Raw genomic sequence first — 22064 nt, forward strand, 5'->3', positions numbered from 1 at the left:
CAAGGCTTCATTTATACTTGTTTTCCTTTTTTTTTTTTTTTTTTTTTTTTTTTTCGTTTGAGACAGAGTTTCACTCTGTCCCCCAGGCTAGAGTGCAGTGGTGTGCAACCTCTGCCTTCTGGGTTCAACCGATTCTCCTGCCTCAGCCTCCCGAGTAGCTGGGATTATAGGCACCCACCACCACGCCTGGCTAATTTTTTGTATTTTTAGTAGAGACGGGGTTTCACTGTTGGCAGGGTGGTCTTGGAACGTCTGACCTCAGGTGATCCATCTGCCTCTGCTTCCCAAAGTGCTAGGATTACAGGCATGAGCCACCATGCCCGACCTATATTTGTTGGGGTTTATTTCTTCTTTTTTTTTTCTTTTTTTTTTTTTGAGACGGAGTCTTGCTCTGTCTCCCTGGCTGGAGTGCAGTGGTGCTATCTCGGCTCACTGCAACCTCCGCCTCCCAGGTTCACTCCATTCTCCTGCCTCAGCTTCCCGAGTAGCTGTGACTACAGGCGCCTGCCACCTCGCCCGGCTAATTTTTTGTATTTTTAGTAGAGACGGTTTCACTGTGTTAGCCAAGATGGACTCGATTTCCTGACCTTGTGATCCACCTGCCTTGACCTCCCAAAGTGCTGGGATTACAGGCATGAGCCACGGCGCCCAGCCCCTATACTTGTTTTTAAGGGGAAATGAAAAAGCAGAATTCAATAGGACTCTGGTACCCCAAAATTTAAATCAGGACACTATTTTTTAAATAAAAATATTAGTAAAAATAACATTTTGAATTGGGAAAAAATGATCATGTCTTAAGACCAGTAAAATGGTATGTGCTGAGTAATGAATTATGTTATCAAAGTGGCCTTAAAAAATAGATCATTTTCTGGCGGGCGCGGTGGCTCGCGCCTGTAATCCCAGCACTATGGGAGGTTGAGGCGGGTGGGTCACTTGAGGTCAGGAGGTCGAGACCAGCCTGGCCAACATAGTGAAACCCTGTCTCTATTAAAAATACAAAAATTAGGCTGGGCAGAGTGGCCCACACCTGTAATCCCAGCACTTTGGGAGCTTGAGGCAGGTGGATCACGAGGTCAGGAGTTCGAGTCCAGCCTGGCCAACATGGTTAAACTCCATCTCTACTAAAAATACAAAAAAAAAAAAAAAAAAAAAAAATAGCAAGGCGTGGTGGTGGGCGCCTGTAATCCCAGCTACTCAGGAGGCTGAGGTAGGAGAATTGCTTGAACCTGGGAGGCAGAGGTTGCAGTGAGCCGAGATCACGCCACAGCACTCCAGCCTGGGTGACAGAGCAAGACTGTCTCAAAAAATAATAAAAATTCAAAAATTAGCCAGGCATGGTGGCACAGGCCTGTAATCCCAGCTACTTGAGAGGCTGAGGCAGGAGAATCACTTGAATCTGGGAGACGGAGGTTGCAGTGAGCGGAGATCATGCCACTACACTCCAGCCTGGGTGACAGAGTGTCTCAAAAAAAAAATTATTCTCAACATTTTGTCCCAACTTGAAATGTCTCCTTGCTTTAGAAAAACTCTGCATCTTTTAAAAGTAGGCTTAGCCTGTGGTATCTCCTTTTGACTCTGCTTTTTGGGCTTCCTTGCACCAGAGGAAGAGGATGTAGAACACTGCTAAGAACTCAGTAGGAGAGAGGACGCCTTTCCCGAGGAAAAGAGTGTAAGTAAAGTTTTGGGGTGGGGGGAAGATTTAAATCTAGGAGCTTTGTCTTTAGCTTTTTAAACTACTTTCTGAGATCAGAAATTTTAAACATTGCATCTATTTTGTAGTTAGAACTTGGCAGTTTTTTCTTTAAAATGGCATTTAGATAGATAGTAGTAAATTTTTTAAATTGCATTCTAACACTGACGAGAATAGAATCAGATTTTTATTTCAACATATTTGTACTTTGATTTGTTAATCTTTGGTTGGCAAAGAAGATCAGTAAGTTTTCTTTTGACACGGTCGGTAGAATATAGTTATACCTTGTAACTTAAGCATGTATCAGTACAAAAAATTAGCTGGGCGTGGTGGCGGCACCTGACTCTTTTAAAAAGTCAGTAGAGACTTTTTAAAAAATGGTGAAAAATATTAGGAAGGCCATTTAAAGATGCATAAAAACTACAACTGGAGAGTAAATTTAAGAAGAGCAGAATCTTGGTCACTGATTTTGAGATGGGCTAATTTTTAGGAGTTGAGTCATTCATTCAGAAATATTAGGCCTTTTACAGGAACAGACGTGACTTTTTGTCCAATGATGAGTCTCATAGGTTCATGTCATTATATATTTTAAAGTAACAATCATTCTTTATGGTTTAGAAAGACTTTCACTTTAAACTGATAAAGGCAATTTTGCATATTTTCTTTTTTTTTTTTTTTTTTTTTTGGAGACAGAGTTTCACTCTTGTTCCCCAGGCTGGAGTGCAATGGCACAAACTTGGCTCACTGCAACCTCTGCCTTATGGATTCAAGCGATTCTCCTCCCTCAGCCTCCTGAGGAGCTGGGATTACAGGTGCCCTCCACCATGCCTGGCTAATTTTTGTATTTTTAGTAGAGATGGGGTTTCGCCATGTTGGCCAGGCTGGTCTCGAACTCCTGACCTCAGGTGATCTGCCCACCTTGGCCCCCCAAAGTGCTGAGATTACAGGCGTGAGCCACCACGCCCGGCCACAATTTTGCATGTTTTATTCTGCCTTATATCTCTATGACTCTCCCATGTAGAATTTGTATTTGGTAAGCTTTGCCTTCTCTGGAATTAATGTTACTTAGCTGAACAGTTCACATTTATCGAGAACTGAATATACAACGGTGATTTTTACTGTATCTTCTGTGTTTAGCTATGTTTAGCAAATATTTAGTGTTGTTGAAATTGCCTACAGTAGTTAGTATGGTAACGTGCTGTATGTGTTTGTAGCCTAGGAACATAGGCTTTACTGTATAGCCTAGATGTGTAGTAGGGTCTACTATGTACTTGTTTAAGTACATCCTGTGCTGTTTGCACAACAATGAAGTCGCCTAATGAGACGTTTTTCAGAACATATTCCTGTTAAGTGACACCACTGTGTAGATGTGAAGATCATCATGAAATCCAATTTGGGGCAAACTTTCAAATTTACTCCTTAACGCACACTTCATTTTAAAGTGGCTATGCTGGCCAAGCACTGTGGCTCATGCCTGTAATCCCAGCACTTCAGGAGGCCGAGGTGGGTGGACTGCTTGAATCTAGGAGTTCGAGACCAGTCGGGCAACATGGCAAAACCCCGTCTCTACGGAAAATACAAAAATTAGCTGGGTATGGTGGTGCACGCCTTTAGTCCTTGCTATTCAGGGGGTTGAGGTGGGAGGATTGTTTGAACCCAAAAGGTTGAGGCTGCAGTGAGCAGTGATTGCACCACTGCACTCCAGCCTGAGCAACAGAATGAAACCGTGTCTCAAAAAATAAAATGGCTATGCCAGCTAGGCGCAGTGGCATGACCCTGTAGTCCCAGCTACCGGGTACACTGAGGTAGGAAGATCACTTGAGCCCAGGAGTTTGGGGCTGTGGTGCTTGATGATCATGCCTGTGAATAGCCACTGCACTCCAGCTTGAGCAACACAAAGACCCTGTCTCTTTCAGAAAGAAAAAAAAAAAAAAGGTTATGCCTTCAGAGCTAATGCTTTAAAGGGGGCAAGTAATAATACCCGGGAGGAAATGCTGGAGACTTCCCCTAAAATTATAACACCTTAGCATGTTTATATAGCCCTTTTAGTTAGAAGGATCCAACGTTTATTGAAGTCTTTTTGGTACCTGGTCATGTACTATGCACGTTCATATTTAATCCTCTCGAGTGCCCTTACGTGACAGAACATCTGATAAGAAAAAGATGAAATTATGGCCGGGCGTGGTGGGTCGTGCCTGTAATCCCAACACTGGGAGACTGAGGCGGGGGGATCATGAGGTCAGGAGATTGAGACTATCCTGGCTAGCACGATGAAACCCTGTCTCTACTAAAAATACAAAAAAATTAGCCGGACATGGTGGTGGGCACCTGTAGTCCCAGCTACTAGGGAGGCTGAGGCAGGAGAATGGCATGAACCCGGGAGGCGGAGCTTGCAGTGAGCCAAGATCACGCCACTGCACTCCAGCCTTGGCGACAAAGCGAGTCTCTGTCAAAAAAATAAAAAAATAAAAAAAAAAATAAAAAAAATTATTAGCTCAAAGTTAGGTATGTGGGCCTTGTGCCATAGCTCATGCCTATAATCTCAGCACTTTGGGACGCCAAGGCAGGTGGATCTTTTGAGCTCGGGAGTTTGAGACCAGTGGGCAACATGGCAAAACCCTGCCTCTACAAAAAAACTAGCCAGGCATGGTGATGTACGCCGGTAGTCCCAGCTACTTGCCAGGCTCAGGTAGGAGGATCACCTCAGCCCGGGAGGTCAAGGCTGTGATGAACCGTGATTGCACCACTGCAGTCCAGCCCCAGTGGTAGAGCGAGACCCTGTCCTAAAACAAAAACATTTATGTATGTGTCTATTAAGTAGCCAACTAGAGTTTGAACTCAAGATACCATACCAAGTTCATTTCTGTGTCTCTGTTGCCTGCTGTGAGTGCATCACCCTCCTTACTATAGCAAGTAAATAACGCTGTTCATCTTTTTTTCCTAGCATCTTTGGAGATGGTTTTTGTTTTTCTTTTCTTTGACTTTCCCCTTAGTCTGTCAGTTTTGCCCTTTGGGGAAAACCTCGAAAGGGGCAGTGCTATGCCATCCTGGGCCTAACTCATCTTATGATTCCAGAAATGAGCCCAAAGAGACTGCAGACTTGCCCAAGCTCCTAGCAACTAGCTAGTGTTTGGCCTGAAACTAGACAAGAATCAGAGGCAAATAACTCCAAATCTCAATCTCTACTGGCTACATTAAAAAGAATTCTCAATGAAAATCATTTTTATTTTTCCCTGCCACTCAGAAAATGAAGGCTTTAGTTCATATTTATCTGGTAAGTTTTTATTTTATTTTATTTTTTAAATGCATGAGCCCTCTAGTTGCTTTGCGAAAGTAAGGAAATAAACATTTATTGTCCAGCATTGCTTGTCACATTTATTTTACATGCTTTACACCGAAGGCCCTTATATAATCAATGTTATTTGCATGCTCAATGCTGCAATATAGTGGAAAGGCCATCAGCCAGGGTCCCAGGCCAAGCTTCCCACTCGCTGGCAAGCTACATGCAATCTTGGGGCCAGCATCTTCACTCCTTAATAGGAACGTCGTGTAGGCATCTTCACAAATAAAACTCAGTTTCATAACAAAGTTTTATTAGAAGGTTTCTCCTGATTTCTGGAGGGGGAAACTGAAGCACTGAAGTTAGTGACATGACCTAGGACTTGGGCTTCATAGCCAAGTAGTGGTGTCAGGACTTGAACCTGGGCAGTCCTACTTCAAAGTTGGTACTCTCAGCAACTGTGTTATGTTGCCTTGTTTGTTTGTTTGTTTGTTTGTAAGATTAAAGCAATAGATCAGTGCTTTTTAAAACTCTAGTCATGACCAGCTGGTAACAAACTTAATTAATGGGTGACAGCCAACTTTTATAGGAGGGAAAATATGTAGCATGTTATAAAGGAAATTATACTTTGTGAAACCAATTTGAGTTTATACATGTACGAAAAGTGGGTTGTGATGTCAAAAATTGATTTCAAATAAGTTTGAAAGCCATTTCTTACGGATCGTCTTAAAGGTTTCTGCAATCCGTGTCCTAGGACTGTAAATTGGTCCTAATTTTACTGTTGTGAGTAATTCTAGAGGTTTTTTCATGATGGGATTGTTGAGTCTCTTCTGCCTACAGCACTGTGACTATTTCTACTTCAGAATCCGCTGAGCCATGAGTATCCCTTAATGCCCTTTAGAAGAAAGAGGAGACTTCCACTTTTGAGAGTGATATTTTCATTACACATTGCTGAACGGGTTATGCAGAGATTAATTTTTTATCTGTTCTTTGTCCTCAGACACTATTTTCTGCAACATATCATAGCCTGGGCCTCCACAGAAGCCATGGTGGAGTTAGAATTTATTCAGCTAGCAAAGAGGCTAATAAGGGCTTTCTTGGGATACAAATTATTAAGCAGACTTGAAACTGGGTTGAGCCCTGAGTGAAAATCAGGCAATACAATGGGCCTTACTACGCTAGGCTCCTAAATTCTTTTGAGCTGTAACACAGTTTCTTCAGGAATATCTGGGGTTCTTACTCAAGTGCTTATCAAAAGAATTGTTTAATTACTGTAATTTTAGCTAAAGACTTTAGGAATTTTCTTGCTGATTTGACATGTGAAATTGCATACTGTAGACTTGCAACGCTGGGCTGTGGCAAGCTGGCTTAGTTCATTTTATTTGGATGTTTGCTTTGCTCTTGCTTATGACGTGCTACTGAGGGTAGTAGCTGCCACTGCTAGCTAGGCTACTTAGGATGCCTTGTCATGGTTATTTTTTTTTTAATAGTAGAAACTTGCCCATGTAAAAGAATTACACATTTTGCCAGGCACAGTGGCACATGCCTGTAATCCCAACACTTTGGGAGGCCGAGGCGGGCAGATACCTGAGGTCAGGAGTTTGAGACCAGCTGGCCAACATGGTGAAACTCCGTCTCTACTAAAAATAACAAAAATTAACCAGGCGTAGTGGCATGCATCTGTAGTCCCAGCTACTCAGGAGGCTGAGGCAGGGAATCACTGAACCCGGGAGGCAGAGGTTACAATGAGCCGAGATTACATGACTGCACTCCAGCCTGGGTGACAGACTGAGACTCCGTCTCAAAAAAAAAAAAAAAAAAAAAAAAAAGAGTTGGCTGGGTGTGGTGGCTCACTCCTGTAATCTCAGCACTTTGGGAGGCCGAGGTGGGCGGATCAGAAAGTCAGGAGATCAAGACCAGTCTGGCCAATATGGTGAAGCCCCATCTCTACTAAAAATACAAAAATTAGCCGGGCATGGTGGTGGGCGCCTGTAGTCCCAGCTACTTAGGAAGCTGAGGCAGGAGAATTGCTTGAACTCGGGAGGTGGAAGTTTTAGTGAGCTGAGATCGTGCCATTGCACTCCAGCCTGGGTGACAGGGCAAGACTCCGTCTCAAAAAAAAAAGATGTATTTTTCTTTCTGTGACAGCTTACACTTGAGGATGTATAGATAACAATGTTGAAAACTAGAAAAAGTCCCGGGCGCAGTGGCTTACGCCTATAATCTCAGCACTTTGGGAGGCCGAGACAGGCGGATCACCTGAAGTCAGCCTGGCAAACATGGTGAAACCCCCGTCTCTACTAAAAAAATATATAAAAATTAGCCAGCATGGTGGCAGGTGCCTGTAATCACAGCTACTTGGGAGGCTGAGACAGGAGAATCACTTGAACCCCGGGGGGCGGAGGTTGCAGTAAGCCGAGATCATGCCATTGCACTCCAGCCTGGGCGACAAGAGTGAAACTCCGTGTCCCAAAAAAAAAAAAAACTAGAAAAAGTTTAAGTCCAACTGAGATTTAAATTCCAGTGTAGCCTGATTTTCTTTCTACTATCAGAGGTGTAGACAAGTTAAAGCACTTAATTAGGCTTAGATTAACCTTCACTTTTCTGTGGAAGTGTGTACTGAAAGCTGGCATTCATTGCAAAGATCTCTGCCATTCAGTTATCTTGTGGATTCTACTCTCCACCATTTTATGGGAGTAATTCAGGTCCTTTAGTCCTTGAAGGAAGCCAGACTATTTGTTTCTCATTTTCTGCTGATATTACCAGGTTTTTTACCCATCTGAAATTTGTTCTGGCCGGGCGCGGTGGCTCACGCCTGTAATCCCAGCACTTTGGGAGGCTGAGGCGGGCGGATCACAAGGTCAGGAGATCGAGACCACGGTGAAACCCCGTCTCTACTAAAAATACAAAAAATTAGCCGGGCGCGGTGGCGGGCGCCTGTAGTCCCAGCTACTCAGGAGGCTGAGGCAGGAGAATGGCGTAAACCCAGGAGGCGGAGCTTGCAGTGAGCCGAGATCGCGCCACTGCACTCCAGCCTGGGCGACAGAGCGAGACTCCGTCTCAAAAAAAAAAAAAAGAAATTTGTTCTGAGAGCTCTTTCTCCATTCTAGCCCTGTGGGTCTTTAGATAAGGCTCTGTGTTTCAACCATGCCGCCATGCCATTCTCCTTGACACATGGTGCTTTTTTGGCGGGGTATGGGGGAGGGTAGAGATGAGGTCTCACTTATGTTGCCCAGAGTGGTCTTGAACTCCTGGTCTTAAGCAATCTTCCCACCTCAGCCTCCCAAAGTGCTGGAATTACAGATGTGAGCTACTGTACTCAGCCTGTGTATGTGATGTTCTTTCAGTTATTTTGGAACTTGGTAGGCACCTTGGAGGATTCATTGGAAAGATTTTGAAGACCACTGTGTTCTAATACTGGTGGCAACACCACAACTTGGGAGCCAGGAAAATAAATGAGACAAGATTACTAACCCTTTTTGGAGTTAGACTTGTCTATTCCCACAACTATATAACGTGAGAGATGGTGTGATGTAGTGATAGAAAGGACCAGGCAGAGGCTGAGTACAGTGGCTCATGCCTGTAATCCCAGAACTTTGGAAGGCCAAGGCAGGCGGATCACTTGAGGTCAGGATTTCGAGACCAGCCTGGCCAACATGGTGAAACCCCGTCTCTACTAAAAATACAAAAATTAGCCAGGCATGGTGGCACATGCCTGTAATCCCAGCTGCTTGGGAGGCTGAGGCAGGAGAATCGCCTGAACCTGGGAGGTGGAGGTTGCAGTGAGCTGAGATCGTGCCACTGTACTCCAGCCTGGGCAACAGAGCAAGACTCCATCTCAAAAAAAAGAGAAAGAAAACCAGCCTAGAAGTAAAAGATCTGGCTTCTGTGGTCATTCACATACTTGTTAAATATGTTGAGTGCTTGTTATGAGTCAGGGACTGAACTAGGTACTAGAACTTTAAACTTCACTACTTTATAGCTATGGCTTTAATCTCACTGAGTTTCTGTTTTACCTTTTACAGATAAAAGGTAGACTAACTAGCCTGCAAGCCAATGTGTGAAAGTATTTCCAAGGGTAAAGGGCTGTGGAATATATGTAGTGGAACACTCAAGTGGGAAGGAAGTTAACAGGATAGCCTAATTTTGGAACTGGAAAGTTCTAATAAAGTGAAACGAGTCTTGTGGATAAGAGAATCAACAACACTGAGCAGACCTATTGCCCTAGATTTTCAAGGACATAGTCACAAAAAGAAAATGACTGTGTAACTTGGGAATGTGAAGTTTAAAAAAAAAAAAACAATTAAGCCGTGGTTTTGCTTCTAATTAGCACTCTCTGATGGAATACAATGGGAAAGGTCATTCTGTTGAAATAAGTGAAGAAAAATCAGGACCCAGAGAACAAGTGCTAAAAGGAAATGCCTTTGACCAAAAACTCAGTCACTTACCAGCAGTTAAGTCTTGACTAAGGATTTTCGATTTGGTAGGTCTGAGGTAGGGCCCCATAGAGCATTTGTATTTTTAACAAATTGATGCTGATGCTGCTGATCAGGACCTGGTACTTTGAGAACCACTGCTTTAAGGAAACCTCAATAATGAAGGCCAAAGTAAAGATCGGGTGAGTTTCACATCTGAGTACTAAAAATATGTCAGAGGGCTGGTTGTGTCTGTAGTCCCAGCTACCAACTGCTAGGGGAGGCTGAGATGGGAGGATCATGAGGCCAGGAGTTCAAGGCTACCCTGCACTATGATAGTGCCTATGAATAGCCACTGTACTCTAGCCTGGGCAACATAGCGAGACCTCATCCCTAAAAAAAAATAAAAATAAGTCAAAGGATTTTGGGTTTGAGTCCAGCACATTGTTGAAATCTGTGCCTTAGGGTCTCCTCTTCACCAATTGAAATTAATTGGGTTATATATATATAACAGCATATGAGGCCTGTGTTAACTCTGTACCCACCCCCTTTATTTCGTCACTGCCCACGCTGACTCTCTTGTATTAAAGTAAAAATACAGTTTTATTCGAATCCTGACCAGATAGATTTCATGATGTGAAAAGATGCCAATGAGATGATTTTGAGAACTGGTTCTTAAGGTCTGTGGTAAAGAGGCCGGGGATCTGGCTGGCAGAGAAATGTGAGGTTAGACATCTGCATTTAGTATTCATGTGAAGTCAAGTGTTGATGGGAGACTGGCCTAAAGCTTGAGACAGGAAGTCAGGGATATATCCCGAGGATGGGCAGGAGGTTCAGCAAGTTGTTTGGGCTTCATGTGAGCTAGCCAATGGTTGTAAAGGTCAGGTGAGTCAAAGAGCCCAACTGTCCTGTTGCAAGTTAGAGCATTTGAGTTCATTCCCTCTATTCCTCTTCACCAGTCCCTCCAGTTCCTATGTGGTTGATTTAAAGCAAACATGAAAAAGCTTTCACTCTTTTTTTAAAGACATAATAGAAATAATATGTAGGCATTTAGTATTGTGTTGTGTTGATGCATTTCGTTTTTAGGGTTCGGGGCTGTAGAGGAAGAATCAGCAGAAAACTATTTCAGGCCAAACAACAAGTGTTTCTTGTGGGGGGACAGATAACCTGAAGTGATCTCTGCAAGGCTTAAATTTCCAGTAGATGGAATAGTGAAAAGGATAGAGAAGTAGTATTTAAGTCTTTGTTGGCCATTTCCAGTCCTGTGTTTGGAAGCAAAGCATTTGAAGACATAAAAGAGCTGGCCTTGCCTCTCAAGTTTATGGTGTGGGGAGACAAAATGAACACATGAAACATCACACATGCTAAAACACAAGGCTGTTCCATGGTGCAGCTCAGATGCAATCCAGGAACGAAATACACACAGTCTGTAAAGAGAACTCTCAGTTTCAGAATGGGAGAAGAGTGCATCCTGGAGGAATGCATAAGAAGTAGGATGATTCAAATAGTACAGTATGTTGTCCAGGAGTTTTTTTTTAACCAGCTGCTAATAGGAGTTCCCAAAGTTATAGGAACTTCCCTAGATGCTTGTTATGAAGGAAAGTGAAGTCAGATGTCTCTGAATTTGAATCTTGACTCTTCATAGTTGAGTAACTTTGGACAAGTCCCCTAATCTGTAAAATAGGCATAATGCTTCAAAGGATTGTTATAGGACTATATGAGATTGTTTACGCATTTTGCATGCAACAAATATTTGATTACTCTGTGACAGACATTAGGCTAGGTGAACAAAACAGAAGGACCTTGTACCTAGCACATAATAGGAACACAGTAGATACCTCCTAAATGTACCTAGTTGTTTCATGCCTTTACAGTATTTTAATTCTTCTTATTTTTTTTCTTTTTGAGATGGATTCTTGCTCTGTCGCCCAGGCTGGAGTGCAGTGGTGTGATCTTGGCTCACTGCAACCTCCGCCTCCCGGGTTCAAGTGATTCTTCTGCTTCAGCCTCCCGAGTAGCTGGGATTACAGGCGTGTGCCACCATGCCAGGCTAATTTTTGTATTTTTGGTAGAGACGGGGCTTCACCATGTTGGTCTGTCTGGTCTCGAACTCCTGACCTCGTGATCCACCCGCCTCAGCCTCCTAAAGTGCTGGGATTACGGGCATGGGCCATGGCGACGAGCCTTTAATTCTTTATTATGCAATAATTTATTTTTCTTTGCTGAGATATTTCAAAGCAGGTAACAGACATTATGTCTTCTCATTACTACTTCTCATTACTACTAGAAACTGCATACATTTCTAAAGAACTATGCAGCCTAGCACAGTGACTCATGCCTGTAATCCCAGCACTTTGGGAGGCCAAGGTGAGCAGATCACCTGAGGTCAGGAGTTTGAGACTAGCCTGGCCAACATGGTGAAACAAATATTTATGTAAATATATATTAATATATAAATATATTTTTTAAAATAAATATAATTATATAGCTGGGCGTGGTGGCACACACCTGTAGGCTACTCGGGAGGCTGAGGCAGGAGAATCATTTGAACCCAGGAGGTGGAGGTTGCAGTAAGCCGAGATCACCCCACTGCACTCCAGTCTGGGCGACAGAGTGAGAATTCATCTCAAAATGAAAAAAAAATTAAAATACTATAAAGGCATGAAACAACTAGGTACATTTAGGAGGTACCTACTGTGTTCCTATTATGTGCTAGGCACAAGGTCCTTCTGTTTTGTTTACCTAGCCTAATGTCTATCATAGGGTAATCAAATATTTGCTGCATGCAAAATGCGTAAATGATCTCATATAGTTCTAAAATAATCCTTTGAAGCATGATGCCTATTTTACAGATTAGGGGACTTGTCCAAAGTTACTCAACTATGAAGAGTCAAGATTCAAATCCGAGAGACAGGTTGCAATGAGCCAAGATGGTGCCACTGCACTCCAGCCTGGGCAACAGAGTGAAACTCCATCTTAAAATAAATTGGGTGGCCGAGGTGGGTGGATCACGAGGTCAGGAGTTTGAGATTAGCCTGACCAACGTGGTGGAACCCGATCTCTACTAAAAATACAAAAATTAGGCACGTGCCTGTAATCCCAGCTACTCAAGAGGCTGAGGCCGGAGAATTGTTGGAACCCAGGATGCAGAGGTTACAGTGAGCTGAGATCGTGCCACTGCACTCCAGCCTTGGCAACAGAGTGAGCCTCTGTCTCAAAAAAAAAAAAAAAAAAGCTAGATTGGTACATTTCCCTGCCTCAAAAAGAAATGCCTGAGAAATGGATTCTCATTTGACATTAGTCTCCCTTGCTAGTGATGGCTTTGCAAAATTAATCAGATCTTTAGGAGATGGTTGGAGGGATAGGATCTCCAGAGATAGGATCTGATTCTTTACAGCATGGTCCCTGGAATGCTATTCAAGTTATTTCTCATCCTTTTCCTGTTTTCAGATCAACTGGCTGTAAGACTTAAAGTTAGAAGGAACTCCAGTGGACATTGCTGATATTTGCCTACCGAACATCTGAAAACTTTCTGTTCCTCAGTGCCGTTGTATGAGTCTTAGCAGGAGACAGAGCCCGAGTCCCATCACCTGGCCATTGGAATGCAGGCTTGTGAACTAAGTTCAGCTGACTGGATGCTCCCACCTAGGACTCAGAATCCTGAGGGAAGGGATTAAAGAATGCAGGAATGTTTGAGGATATGCTCTTGGTGATATGGACAGTCCAGTGGTGTCTAGAAGGCTGTGTTTCATGGTAGCAATGCTGGTGGTGATGTCCTTCTAGACCACTGGGCACGGCTTTAGCTGAGTCTCCGCTGCCCATTTCCCATGACTCCTGTTTTCTGAGTCTGGCGTTTCAGCTTTCTTGTCAATTGTGTGAACTGCTAGATAGCCTTCCAGTAAGCTCTTTTCCTGCTTAGCCTGAATGGGTTCCTTTTGTGCATGACTAGAAGGCCTAAGTGGTAAGGGTTTGGAAGATCTGGCTTGCCCTTGACTTCGGAATTTTCAGCTATGAATTCCTTCCTACTGTCCAGATAGCAGAATGAGCAGCTTCCCTAAAGTGAAGGAAAGCCTATTGCTAACCTATTCAGTCCTAAGCGAAGAAAGTTCCTGATTGCTTGGGGGGATATACTACTTCTTAGGTAAAAATGGGTACTAATGATTTTCTTCTCAGTCCTTTATAGGTTAAAATCAGATGAAGAGTGCTTATATACCCAAATTAAGCTGTGCCACTCCCCTACTTTCTGGGGTTTTTCGTTTTTGTTTTTTGGGGTTTTTTTTGAGACCGAGTCTCACTCTTTCACCCAGGCTGGAGTGCGGTGGCATGATCTCGGCTCACTGCAACCTCCGCCTCCCAGGTTCAAGCGATTCTCATGCCTCAGCCTCCCGAGTAGCTGGGATTACAGGCACCTGCCACCATGCCCAGCTAATTTTTTATATTTTTAGTAGAGATGGGTTTTCACGATGTTGGTCAGGCTGGTCTCAAAACTCCTGACCTCAAGTGATCTGCCCACTTTGGCCTCCCAAAGTGTTGGGATTACAGGCGTGAGCCACTGCGCCAGGCCAGGGTTTTTTATTTGTTTGTTTTGAGGCAGGGTCTAGCTCTGTCACCCAGGTTGGAGTGCAGTGGTGCAATCTCGGCTCACTGCAACCTCCACCCCCTGAGCTCAAGTGATCCTCCCACCTCAGCCTCCCAAGTAGCTGGAACTACAGGTGCACACCACCACACCTGGCTAATTTTTGTGTTTTTTGTAGAGATGAGGTTTTGCCATGTTGCCCAGGCTGGTCTCAAATTCCTGAGCCTAAGCAATCCATCCACCTTGGCCTCCCAAAGTGCTGGGATTACAGGTGTAAGCGTGCCTGGCCTCATCCGCCTATTTTCTTAAGGGCAAATAGCCCTCTACCTCACAAAGCGTTAAGAGCTCTCATCTGTGTAGGAAAGCATTGTGCCCTCTCATGTCTCCCAAAATAGATGTCTCATTTCTTTGAATTTTGCCTTAAATGCTCAACTTGAATGCCTTGTTATTGAGACACTGGAGGTGGCAGTTAGTGAATGACTAGCCTTCCAGCTGCTCCTTTTGAGTGTATTGTGCTGGGTGGATGATCCTGTTACTAGCAAATGTTGGATCACAAACTCATCTGTCAGGTGGCAGTCAAAAACTAGCCTGGAGGCCTGGGCACAATAGCTTACACCTGTAATCCTAGCACTTTGGAATGCCAAGACAGGAGGATCGCTTGATCTCAGGGGTTCAAGACCAGCCTGGGCAACATAGTGAGACCCCTGTATCTACAAAAATATAGAAAACAGCCAGGCCTGGTGGCATGTGCCTGTAGTCCCAGCTACTCAGGAGGTAGGAGGATCACTTAAGCTGGGGAGTTCCAGGCTACAGTGAGCTGTGATCATGCTATTGCACTCCAGCTTGGGTGACAGAGCAAGATAGTTTCTTTAAAAAACAAAAACAAAAACAAAACTAGCCTGGGCATAGTGGCTCATATCTGTAATCTCAGCAATTTGGGAGGCCAAGGTGAGAGGATCACTTGAGGCCGGTAATTTGAGACCAGCCTGGTCAACATGGCAAGACCCTGTCTCTACCAAAAAAAAGAAGTAAAATAAAAATACTAAGCTGCCTCTGCCAGGGCCTGCCTGAAGAGATGCCACTGTTTAGGCAGCTGAGCCCTGGACTGGAAACCAGGAGGTCTGGGCTGTCATTCCTGCCCCTGACTTGCAGTATGCTTTGGCAAAATCCCTGAATCTCTTTTTCTGTAAACTCCAGGAAGACATAGGGTTCTATGAGATGGTTCAGGAGTACTTCAAACCCAATAGCTCTGCTTTGACCAATTTTATACAATAAGATTCTGCAAAAGATTTATTTTGCAGACAGGGAGCTATAGCTAAAAGAAAAAGAACACAAGGGCTTGAAAACATCATTAGACTAGATGGCAACCACATTCCTCTGTATATTTCAAATACACATCTATGTTATTAACTGAAGTTTTTATTTTTATTATAATATTTTTTGAGATGGAGTCTTGCTATGTTGCCAGGCTAGTCTTGAACTCTTGGGCTCAAGCAATCCTCCTGCCTTAGCCTCCCTAAGTGCTGGCATTACAGGTGTGAGCCACTGCCCAGCCTAACTGAAGGTTTTAATGGATGTATGCTTTCAAATTCTTTCTTGAACAAAGCAGAATGTAAATAAATCAATACATAACTGGATAGACATGATGATCAAACAATGCAGGCTGCCCAGGATACCAATAATGAGCCAATGTTGTGATTCTGCACTAACTTACTTGTCTTTCAGAGTAAGCCAATAGATAAATGGTAATGTTCCCCCGACATAACCTCTTTATGTTCTGGTTCTTCAAGGTGATCAGTCCTTTGGAAGCAAAGCACAGAAATGCATAGTGACCACACATACCAGAATTAGGGAACTTCTGGCTCACGCCTGTAATTCTAGTACTTTGGGAGGCTGAGGCCAGAGGATCGCTGGAGCCCAGGAGTTTAAGACCAGTCTGGGCAACATGGCAAAACCTCGTGGTGGCATGTGCCTGTAGTCCCTGCCACTCTGTGGGCTGAGGTGGGAGGATCGCTTGAGTGCTAGAGGTCGAGGCTGCAGTAAACCATGTTCATACCACTGCATTCCAGCCTGGGTAACAAAGTGAGACCCTGTCTCAGAAAACAAAACAAAACAAAATAGAATTAGGGGACTTCTAAGCCCTGTATTGGCAGAGAGGCACACCGGACAGGCAGTTCTTACTCATTTTGCATACATAATCTGAACAGCATGGAAACAAGAGTGCTTTTTTCTGTAGTCTAGATTTTAAGATGTTTTCATAAGCAGATCTCATTGATCAGGATCCTAGACCCTGACCTGTTGGCTCCCAGTAGGAATGCCACTGTTAGCTTGTAGCCTGTAAATTCTAGGGACATCTTTCACAATAGCTGCAATGTGAATGCCACTGTCCTCAAGGCAGGGGGTCTGCAGGGTCTCTTTTTTTTTGAGACAGGGTTGTATTCTGTCACCCAGGATGGAGTGCAGTGGCACGATCTCGGCTCACTGCAGCCTTGACCTCTCAGGCTCCCGAGTAGCTGTGACCACAGGCATGCACCATCCTGCCCAGCTAATTTTTTTTATTTTCTGTAGAGACAGGGTCTCATTATGTCTGGTCTTGAACTCCTGGGGTTAAGTGATCCTCCTGCCTTGGTCTCTCAAAGTGCTGGGATTATAGTCATGAGCCACTGTGTCCAGCCCAGATTCTTTCTCTCTTTCTTTTCTTTCCTTTTTTCTTTCTTTCTTTCTTTCCTTTCTTTCTTTCCTTCTTTCCTTCTTTCTTTCTCTTCTTTTTCTTTCTTTCTTTCTCTTTCTTTCTCTCTCTCTCTTTCGTTCTTTTTCTTTCCTTTCTTTCTTTCCTGATGGTGTCTTGCTCTGTTGTCCAGGCTGGAGTGCAGTGGTGCAATCTTGGTTCACTGCAACTTTTGCCTCCCAGGTTCAAGTGATTCTCCTGCCTCAGCCTCCTGTGCAGCTGGGATTACAGGCACATGCCACCACATCCAGTTAATTATTATTATTTTTTTTTTGAGAAGGAGTTTTGCTCTTGTTGCCCAGGCTGGAGTACAATGGCGCCATCTCGGCTTACTGCAACCTCTGCCTCCCGGGTTCAAGCAATTCTCCTGCGTCAGCCTCCTAAGTAGCTGAGATTACAGGCATGTGGCACCATGCCCAGCGAATTTTGTATTTTTAGTAGAGACAAGGTTTCTCCATGTTAGGTTGGTCTTGAACTCCCAACCTCAGGTGATCCGCCTGCCTTGGCCTCCCAAAGTGCTGGGATTACAGGCATGAGCCACTGTGCCCAGCCAATTTTTGTATTTTTAGTAGAGACGGTTTCACCTTGTTGGCCAGGCTGGTCTCGAACTTCTGACCTCAAGTGATCCACCCGCCTTGGCCTCCCAGAGTGCTGGGATTATAGGCATGAGCTACCGCGCCCGGCCCTGGCCCCGGACCCAGCCCCGATTCTTAACAACCTGATAACCGCCTCTTTTTCCTAAGCCAGGTGGGTAAATGATCCGTTCATGTATAAGAAGGAGGGGCTTACCTGTCATCAACCAGGACTCACCAAGCCTAAATTTGTTTCTTGGCTTAATAAACTTATTGAGCACTAACTGTGGGCGGGGCACAACTCCTCTGGGTCCCAACCAACATCTCTCTGGAAAATTACTGAGCAGTTTCAAAGATATAAAAGCCACTTCCCCCAAGATCCTGACATTTTCCATTTAGGGCCTTGATTACCCAGGATTTGCTGCTTTTCTTTCAGTCTCTCTCCGTGTGATCTCTTGGTCATCTTATGACTCGCAAGAGGCTCCCTGCCAATGGGCAGGACCAGGGAGAGGAGAGAAGGAAAGCAGGCCAGGCACACAGCTACTTGATAGTAGCCTTGGCAAAGTGAGTGAGGAGGTTAAATTGCTGGGCTAGGTTGAAAACTTGGAATTAACTTGTGGATTTTATTGTTTTCCCTCTAGCAAGGATAAACTGAAATTTGCCAAAAAGCAAAGAACAAATCATTCAAAACTGTTAACGAGTTACTATATTTTATTTTCCTGCAACAGATTCACAGAATAAGATTCTTTAAATGGAGTGAGCCCGATGCCAAGCTTTCTCTTGACAGTATGTCTGGCGCAAGACAAGGAGGAACCCCAAGCTAAGAACAGAAGCAAAGAGCACTGGGGGGAGAGGAGCAGCACACATTTGGGTCTAAACCTACTATGACTTGGTCTCAGGACTTCATGGAGAAAACTGGATCCGGTGAAGAAGAATAATTAAATCAGGCCAGGCACAGTGGCTCATGTCTGTGATCCCAGCACTTTGGGAGGCTGAGGCGGGAGGACTGCTTGAGCCCAGGAGTTTGAGACCAACCTGGACAACAAGGCAAGACCCTATCTCCACAAAAAAAAAATTTAAAAATTGGCTAGGCACGGTGGCTCATGCCTGTAATCCCAGCATTTTGGGAGGCTGAGGCGGGTGGATCACCTGAGGTCGGTAGTTTGAGACCAGCCTGGCCAACACAGTGAAACCCCATCTCTACTAAAAAAAAAAAAAAAAAAAAAAAAAATACAAAAATTAGCCAGACATGGTGGTGCGTCTGTAATCCCAGCTACTCGGGAGGCTGAGGCAGGAGAATTGCTTGAACCCGGGAGGTGGAGGCTGCAGTGAGCTGAGATCGCGCCACTGTACTCCAGCCCGGGCAACAGGGTGAGATTCCATCTCAAAAAAAAAAAAAAAAATTAGCTGGGCGTGGTAGCACACACCTGTAGTTACAGCTACTCAGGAGGCTAAGGTGGGAGGATCACTGAGCTCGGGAGGTCAAGGCTGCAGTAAGCCATGTTCACACCACCGCACTCCAGCCTGGGTGACAGAGCTAGACCCTGTCTCAAAAGCAAAAAAGAATAATGATTAAATCACAAATTTACTATCAGAATTCAGAAGTAGACATGAGTAGAAAAAGATGTAAATTTATGGTCTCCCTGCTTTCTGCTGGTTACCTGACTCCATCACCCCAAAGAATGGCTTTGAAGGACCAAATATTTGCATAATTGACACCTTGATTTTGGACTCTGGCCTCCAGAACTGTGATAAAATAAATGGGATCTTTACAAGATTAAGACTACTAAAAAATGATGGAGACCTGCAATCTACAAATCAGAATGTTCAGATGCCAGAGAAGGTTTTTCATAGCTGGATACATACAGCAAAGATATTCCAGGCAAGAGGAATTTCAGGAGAAAGGGCAGAAGGGGAGGTAACCTTAGGCTGTGTTCCATGAGCATTGTAATGTTTTCTTAGGGCTGCTGTGATAAGTTGTCACAAACTGGATGGCTTACAATAAGAGAAATGGCCAGGTGCGGTGGCTCCACCTGTAATCCCAGCACTTTGGGAGGCTGTGGTGGGTAGATGGCTTAAGCTCAGGAGCTTGAGACTAGCCTGGGCAACATGGAAAAACCCTGTCTCTACCAAAACTAAAAAAATTAGCTAGGCATGGTGGCTAGCATGTGCCTGCTCCTGCTACTCAGGAGGCTGAGGTGGGGGTATTGCTGGAACCCAGGAAATCGAGGCTGCAGTGAGCCGAGATGGTGCCACTGCACTCCAGCCTGGGTGACAGAGCGAGAGAACCTGTCTCAAAAAAACAAAACAAGCAAACCAAAACATAAAAAATAAAAATAAATAAAAACCAAGAGAAATTTATTATCTCAGTTCCAGAGGCCAGAAGTGTAAAATCAGGGTGTCTGCAGGCCCATGCTCCTTCTGAAGACCCAGGGGAAGAGTCTTTCCTCGCCTCTGCCTGGCTTCTGGTGCCGCGGCGCTCTGTGGTGTTCCTTAGTTTGTAGGTGTGCGACTCTAATCTCTGCATCCATCATCTCACGGTGCTCTCCCTGTGTGTCTCTGTGTCACTTCTCTTCTTACAGGGACATCAGTCATTGGATTTAGGGCCCAGCCTAATCCAGTATGACCTCATCTTAACTTGATTACATCTGCAAAGACCCTGTTTCCAAATAAGATCACATCCATAATACCAGGGGTTAGGACTTAAACTTATTTTCTTGGGGTAGGGGAGGGGGACACAATTCTACCTGCTATAAGCATTGCATTGTCTCATTTATTTAAATGGGGGAAATTGTGAGGTATCTGGCTGTATGTCAGATAATGATATTTGTTTCATAAATACTGTTAATTGCCTTATGCAGAACACTTATTTGATATGGAAGCATCCTTACCTTAGGAACTTATGCTTTGGTAGAAACAACAATGCAGGATAAAATGAAGGATGAACTATAAGAAAACCAAGAAAAAGTCCATGGATAGGAGACATTTAGCTGGTGTTACGGAAGACAGGTAGCAGCACTGGTGGAGAGGAAGCAGAGGTAAGAAAGTCACTTTAGGTATTATGGGAGTGGCAGTGAGGGACTAGTTCAAAGGCCAGAGAGTGAGGGATTGAACTGGACAGTTTCCTCGAACACCAAGTAAGTATATTAACTATTGCTTCTGCAGAGGTTTTTTTTTTCTTCTCGAGACAGAGTCTCACTCTGTTGCCTAGGTTGGAGCGCAGTAGCACAATCTTGGCACTGCAACCTCTGCCTTCCAGGTTCAAGTGATTCTCCTGCTTCAGCCTCCCAAGTAGCTGGGATTACAGGCACATGCTGCCGTGCCCGGCTGATTTTTGTACTTTTAGTAGAGACGGGGTTTCACCATGTTGCCCAGGCTGGTCTTGAACTCCTGACCTCAGGTGATCCACCTGCCTCAGCCTCCCAAAGTGCTACGATTACAGGCGTGAGCCACCGTGCCTGGCCGAGAATGAAATATTTAAAATAGCTTTATTTGACCTAAAGAGTAAAACATTAATGTAACTAAATGCAGTGTAGTATCCTGGGTTCGATCCTAGAACAGAAAAAGGACATTAGTGGAAAAACTGCAGTCCAGTGGTTTCCAGGGACTGGGAAGAGGGGGAATGGCAAATGACTGTTTAATGGGTATGGGGTTTCCTTTTGGGGTGATTAAAATGTTCTGGACTCAGATGGTGGTGATGATTGTACAACACTATAAATGTATGGAATGTTGATGGTAAATTTTGTGTTATGTGTATTTTATCACAATCTAAAATTTAATTTATTTATTTTCAGACAGGGTTTCACTCTGTTGCCCAGGCTGGAGTGCAGTGGCACAAACATGGCTCACTGCAGCCTTGACTTCCTGGGTTCAAATGATCCTCCTGCCTCAGCCTCCTGAGTACCTGGGACCACAGGCATGTGGCACCATGCTTGGCTAATTTTTTTTATTTGTTGCCCAGGCTGGTCTTGAACTCCTGGGCTCAAGCAATCCCTCCTCAGTTTACCAATGTGCTGGGATTATAGGAATGAGCCACTGTGCCTGGCCTCATAATTTCTTAAAGACCATAAGACACATTAAAAAAAGTCCGGCCAGTGTGGTGGCTCACATCTGTAATCCCAGCACTTTGGGAGGCCGAGGCAGGTGGATCAGCTAAAGTCAGGAGTTCGAGACCAGCCTGGCCAATATGGTGAAACCCCATCTCTACTGAAAATACAAAAATTAGGCAGGTGTGGTGGCGCAAGCCTGTAGTCCCAGCTACTTGGGAGGCTGAGGCAAGAGAATCGCTTGAACCGGGAGATGGAGGATGCAGTGAGCCAAGATCGCACCACCGCACTCCAGCCTGGGCGACAGAGCAAGACTCCATCTCAAAAAACAACAACAACAAACAAACAAACAAAAAAACCAAATGTCTGCAGTTTAGTTACTAGTATTGTTCCAATGTTATTTTTTTAGTTTAACAAACATACCATGATTATCATGGTCAACATTTAGGAAGCCGGGGGAAACAGGAACTCCGTACTATCTGCAACTTTTCGGTAAATCTAAAATTTATATTAAAAAGTTAATGTGGGCCAGGCATGATAGCTCACACCTATAATCCCTGCACTTTGGGAGGCTGAGGTGGGCAGATTATCTGAGGCCAGGAGTTCAAGACCAGCCTGGGCAACATGGCAAAACCCCATCTCCACTATTATAAAAATATAAAATTATTTGGGCATGGTGGTGCATGCCTGTAGTCCCAGCTACTCTGGAAGCTGAGGCACAAGCAATCGCTTGAACCCAGGAGGCAGGGGTTGTAGT

The sequence above is a fragment of the Macaca thibetana genome, chromosome 13 (assembly GCF_024542745.1).
Source record: "Macaca thibetana thibetana isolate TM-01 chromosome 13, ASM2454274v1, whole genome shotgun sequence".
Taxonomy (NCBI): domain Eukaryota; kingdom Metazoa; phylum Chordata; class Mammalia; order Primates; family Cercopithecidae; genus Macaca; species Macaca thibetana.